Source organism: Carassius auratus, chromosome 36 (genome assembly GCF_003368295.1).
Source record: "Carassius auratus strain Wakin chromosome 36, ASM336829v1, whole genome shotgun sequence".
Taxonomy (NCBI): Eukaryota; Metazoa; Chordata; class Actinopteri; order Cypriniformes; family Cyprinidae; genus Carassius; species Carassius auratus.
In genome coordinates, this window is record NC_039278.1 from 1114690 (window position 1) to 1120689 (window position 6000).

Here is a 6000-nt window from a genome sequence, read left to right on the forward strand (position 1 = left end):
ACACCTACATACAGCGGTTCAAACAGCATCACTTTAACATTAAGCAGCAGTATGCCTTCTCCCGCGAGCTGAAGAGGAATATGTCAGGGGAAGAGGCCTTGATACATATTGACTTTTCTGAAAATTACAGCTGCAAATACAGCTCCCAGGTCCAAGCAGTCCACTTTGGGGCTACACACCAGCAGGCCACTCTGCATACAGGGGTGTTGTATGTTGGTGGAAAACCAGAGCCTGTGTGCTTCAGCACCATCTCCCCCTGCAGACATAAAGGCCCTCCAGCAATATGGCAACACCTCAATCCAGTGCTGGATTACCTCCAGGCCACACATACACAAGTGTCTGTGCTGCACTTTTTTAGCGATGGCCCCTGTACTCAGTACAAACAACGAGGAAACTTCTTCCTTTTTAGCACAGAATTAAACAGAAGAGGATTCAAGGCTGCCTCTTGGAATTTTTTTGAGGCTAGTCATGGCAAAGGAGCCCCAGATGGTGTAGGGGGAGCCTTAAAAAGAACAGCTGACATGATGGTGGCAAAGGGGCGTGATATCCCGAATGCACACGAGCTGTTCAAGGCCTTGACTGAGACAAACACAACAGTGAAACTGTTCTTTGTAAAGAATGAGGATGTTGAGAGTGCAATGGAGAAAATGCCAAAGCAAATACCCGCAGTCCCGGGAACCATGAGAATCCACCAGGTGATTACTCTGGCTGCAGGAGAACTGATACACCGTGATGTCAGCTGCATGTGCACAACACGCAAGCAGTTTAACTGCAAGTGCTTCAACACACAGTGTTTCAGTTTTGGCCAGGAGATACCAACTGCTGTGCCTGTCCCGCAGCCAGCCAGTGAAGGGAATCCACAGACACAGGCAGAAAAGGAAATCCAGTGGGGAAGTCCAGAGCTGCTTGGGCAGTGGTGCATACTCAGATATGATCAAGAGCTGTATCCAGGCATCATCCTTAGCACAGATGAAACACATGTCCAAGTGAAATGTATGCATCGTGTTGGGCCAAACCGATTCTTCTGGCAGGCTCGGGATGATATTCTCTGGTATATGTTTGATGACATCCTTGAAATCATTCCACCACCAAAGCCTGTGACAAAGCGCCATGTGGAGATCTTGAAAGAGGTGTGGGCCAGACTTTGAATGCCATGTGTACATGGACACTCGCTCACTCACTCACTCACACACACACACACGCGCGCATACATTTCAAGTTATGATTGATTTTGAGGACCTATTCAGTCAGATTATAATGTTCTAATGTATACTGTTATTGTTGTTTTCACACACACACACACACACACACACACACACACTCACACTCACTCTCTTCTCTCTCTCACTCACTCAATGTAAAACTCAAAACTCATGAATGAATTCATACATTTCACCGGTGAGCTGTTACTGTTGTAACCAGATTGAGTTGAGAACCAGATCAGTCCGATTTGTCAGTTTATAATGTTCTAATGTAGCTGTTATTGTTGTTTTTCCTGCACTCGGGTTAATAAAACTCAGTTCAATTGTAATTTATATTTGTTGTCTTTCTTGGTAACATATTGAAATGCAGTGTTTATAGAAAATCTTACAGTGAATTTGAGTAAAAAACAACTATTTATAAGTTATACTGTATTTGTCTCTTCAACCCCGTTACCCTAGTCTCAACCCTGTTACACTTAAGTTTTTATTAATTATTTTTTTAAGTTATTTTTTTTTTTATGAAAAAGTAATTTAATGTTTGTTGAACTCAGTCTGAAATGATCAGAGCAATAATAAGAATACTGATTTTAGTTCAAATTCTGAAGTTAAACCACAACTTTGGTAAATAATGATGAGGTTGCGATCACAAAAAGTGACCATTTCAGGCTTTAGTACAGTATTGTTCAAAATAATAGCAGTACAATGTGACTAACCAGAATAATCAAGGTTTTTCGTATATTTTTTTATTGCTACGTGGCAAACAAGTTACCAGTAGGTTCAGTAGATTCTCAGAAAACAAATGAGACCCAGCATTCATGATATGCACGCTCTTAAGGCTGTGCAATTGGGCAATTAGTTGAATTAGTTGAAAGGGGTGTGTTCAAAAAAATAGCAGTGTGGCATTCAATCACTGAGGTCATCAATTTTGTGAAGAAACAGGTGTGAATCAGGTGGCCCCTATTTAAGGATGAAGCCAACACTTGTTGAACATGCATTTGAAAGCTGAGGAAAATGGGTCGTTCAAGACATTGTTCAGAAGAACAGCGTACTTTGATTAAAAAGTTGATTAGAGAGGGGAAAACCTATAAAGAGGTGCAAAAAATGATAGGCTGTTCAGCTAAAATGATCTCCAATGCCTTAAAATGGAGAGCAAAACCAGAGAGACGTGGAAGAAAACGGAAGACAACCATCAAAATGGATAGAAGAATAACCAGAATGGCAAAGGCTCAGCCAATGATCACCTCCAGGATGATCAAAGACAGTCTGGAGTTACCTGTAAGTACTGTGACAGTTAGAAGACGTCTGTGTGAAGCTAATCTATTTTCAAGAATCCCCTGCAAAGTCCCTCTGTTAAAAAAAAGGCATGTGCAGAAGAGGTTACAATTTGCCAAAGAACACATCAACTGGCCTAAAGAGAAATGGAGGAACATTTTGTGGACTGATGAGAGTAAAATTGTTCTTTTTGGGTCCAAGGGCCTCAGGCAGTTTGTGAGACGACCCCCAAACTCTGAATTCAAGCCACAGTACACAGTGAAGACAGTGAAGCATGGAGGTGCAAGCATCATGATATGAGCATGTTTCTCCTACTATGGTGTTGGGCCTATTTATCGCATACCAGGGATCATGGATCAGTTTGCATATGTTAAAATACTTGAAGAGGTCATGTTGCCCTATGCTGAAGAGGACATGCCCTTGAAATGGTTGTTTCAACAAGACAATGACCCAAAACACACTAGTAAATGGGCAAAGTCTTGGTTCCAAACCAACAAAATTAATGTTATGGAGTAGCCAGCCCAATCTCCAGACCTTAATCCAATTGAGAACTTGTGGGGTGATATCAAAAATGCTGTTTCTGAAGCAAAACCAAGAAATGTGAATGAATTGTGGAATGTTGTTAAAGAATCATGGAGTGGAATAACAGCTGAGAGGTGCCACAAGTTGGTTGACTCCATGCCACACAGATGTCAAGCAGTTTTAAAAAACTGTGGTCATACAACTAAATATTAGTTTAGTGATTCACAGGATTGCTAAATCCCAGAAAAAAAAAATGTTTGTACAAAATAGTTTTGAGTTTGTACAGTCAAAGGTAGACACTGCTATTTTTTTGAACACACCCCTTTCAACTAATTGCCCAATTGCACAGCCTTAAGAGCGTGCATATCATGAATGCTGGGTCTTGTTTGTTTTCTGACAATCTACTGAACCTACTGGTAACTTGTTTGCCACGTAGCAATAAAAATTATACTAAAAACCTTGATTATTCTGGTTAGTCACATTGTACTGCTATTATTTTGAACAATACTGTATAGCAAAAGTGAGATTTTATGTAACTTTTATACTTGCAATTATTGAATTAAGTGTGAGGGACATTTGAATAAGAGGAAAATGTTGATTTCATTACAAATACATTTTATAATCATATTCAGAGAGCTCCCATAGTGTCCATAACGGGTTGAAGATTAATAGTGCCCTTACCTTAAAATAGTAACCAATAATAAATAGGGATTTGATGCCTGAGGTGGGAAAATATGTATTTCTGGAAGTTGAATATGTTATTAATGTTGTGGTATGTTCAGAAAAGTAATATATTTAGATAAAAAATCTAAAAATGTCCAAAAAGTCCAAATCGTACCGGTTTCGTGGAATGACTCATATATATATATATATATATATATATATATGACAGATATTACATAATCTTATCATGAGAACACCAGTAGAAACTTAGTGTTCTCTCTCTCTCTTGTCTTCAGTTTGAAGAACATGCAAAACCGCAAAGCATTGCAAACAGACACCGTGTATCTTACACAGTAGCCTACTAATGACACAACAGACCACAACACTTTCAGAAGGGACATTCACACACAACACTAATAATATCCTTCACAAATGACCCAGCTGAAATCAAATGTTAGCATATCTCGCTCTTTTCACTGATGCCTTCACTTTACACCTTGTTTTATTCCTACATTTCACCCAAAACATGGGACATTTAGCTATATTTAATAAGGAGACCAATGAAGAAATGAAATTACGCCAGTCAAGAGACAGCAGATCCAGCACGCGACTTCCATCATCATCATCATCATCAGATCACCCAAACACCAGTAAACACCACATATCAGAGGATTTACAGTCAATCATGTGCCATGAAAACTGATAGGGAGGCTCATCTGCATATATTAATACCCTACTGATTTTATTCATTTAATTTCATTTAATTTGCGCGCTCTCTCTCTCTCTCTCTCCCTCTCCCAGTGTTCTCAGCGGCGTCTCTCTCTCTCTCTCTCTCTCTCTCTCTCTCTCTCTCTCTCTCTCTCAACGGCCGGCGTCGGTGGCCGTCGGAACTCACCTGGCTCGGTCCTCTGGACTCTGGCGTGTGTCCGGAGCTCCAGCGCGTGGAGTTTGCTGGAGAACCGGGGCTGAGAGTAGATTGAAGTGACTGAGAGTTTTCCATTACGTCTCTTATATGTTTCCCGATGGGGAAGCATGCAGCTCGCACTGCACATGGCGAAGTTTTCATTCATTCCCCGAAGTCTGGGAGCAGTGTGAATTACGCCCTCCCTCCTAAAACCCTTCCAGAGAACAAGCGCAACGTCACGCGATGATGTTCATTACACACACAACTCTCGCTTACTTGTATTATGTTGTTGAAATGTTCTCTATCTCTATTTTTGTTATTTGGAAATTATTGTTGTGTTCTAACTGTTTAAATAAATAAAAAAAATAAAAAAAAACTCTCGCTTACCGCTAAAGATAGACTGTTCGGAACTGCTGCGAGCAGGTAACCATAACCACAGTGAAGGCGATTTTTATCGGGCGGCACATTTACTGCTTTACTTATTTGTGCCCATCATTTATTTTATTTTATTTTTTTTTATTTTTTTTTGTCCTCTTCTATTTTTCAGCTTAGGTTATTGTTTTTTAACAGGTCAAACCATTGATGTGCATTCAGAAACAGCTATATATATATATATATATATATATATATATATACTTACTTACTTACTTACTTTATACTTTATTGTCAGACTGTGTCTGAAATTTTTCTTGCATAACAGTATTTATGTTTACAACATTTAACATACATTCTACATTGACATTCACTCTAGCACGTACAATTATACATTTCATACAACATTTATACATCCGCAACACCGTCCCAATACTCTTGATCTCTGATTAGGTGTTTTTGTTCAGTGCAAGGATTGCCTGGTGCACAAAAGAATTTTTCAGCTTCACTTTCTTAAATTTGGGAACTCTATACCTCCGTTGTGACGGTAATAATTCAAAGTCTTTATGCAGTATATGCGTAGGATTAGAGACTATATTGTTAGCAAGCCTAAGCATCTTCTTATAATAGGATGAATCGTAAAGCTTCTCAAGCGGCTGACCTACTATCTTTGAACAGATTTTTAATTGATTAAAAACCTTGTTTTTTAGCGCAACAGATAAACTTTTATACCAAATAGAGTTGCAGTATTGCAGTAAGCTCATTATCACAGACCTATAGAACAACAAAAGAATCTGCCTTCTTACTCCAAATGACCTAAGACGGCGAAGAAAATAGATTCTCTGCTTTGTTTTTTTACATAGAGTATCAATGTGATCTTTCCATGACAACATGTCGTCTATAATTACTCCCAAGTATTTATAGGTCTTAACAAATCTAATTGTCTCGTTGTGAATAAAAACAGGAGTTATATCCGCCATAGACCCGAATACAATCTCCTCAGTTTTACTTGTATTAATGATAAGGGCATTATTGTCACACCACTCTATCAATTTAGTTACACCT

At 39.1% G+C, this 6000-nt stretch overlaps 1 protein-coding gene across 1 annotated transcript in view; it reads right to left on the reverse strand.

The window, feature by feature from the left end:
• The window catches only part of LOC113054914 (plasma membrane calcium-transporting ATPase 2-like), a 198086-nt gene extending 193355 nt beyond the window's left edge, over nucleotides 1-4731 (reverse strand). Inside the window, exon 1 of the mRNA XM_026220706.1 lies at nucleotides 4555-4731. The gene's annotated coding sequence lies outside the window, so the exon portion shown is untranslated. The remainder of the gene's footprint in view (nucleotides 1-4554) is intronic.
• Between the last annotated feature and the right edge of the window lie 1269 nt (nucleotides 4732-6000).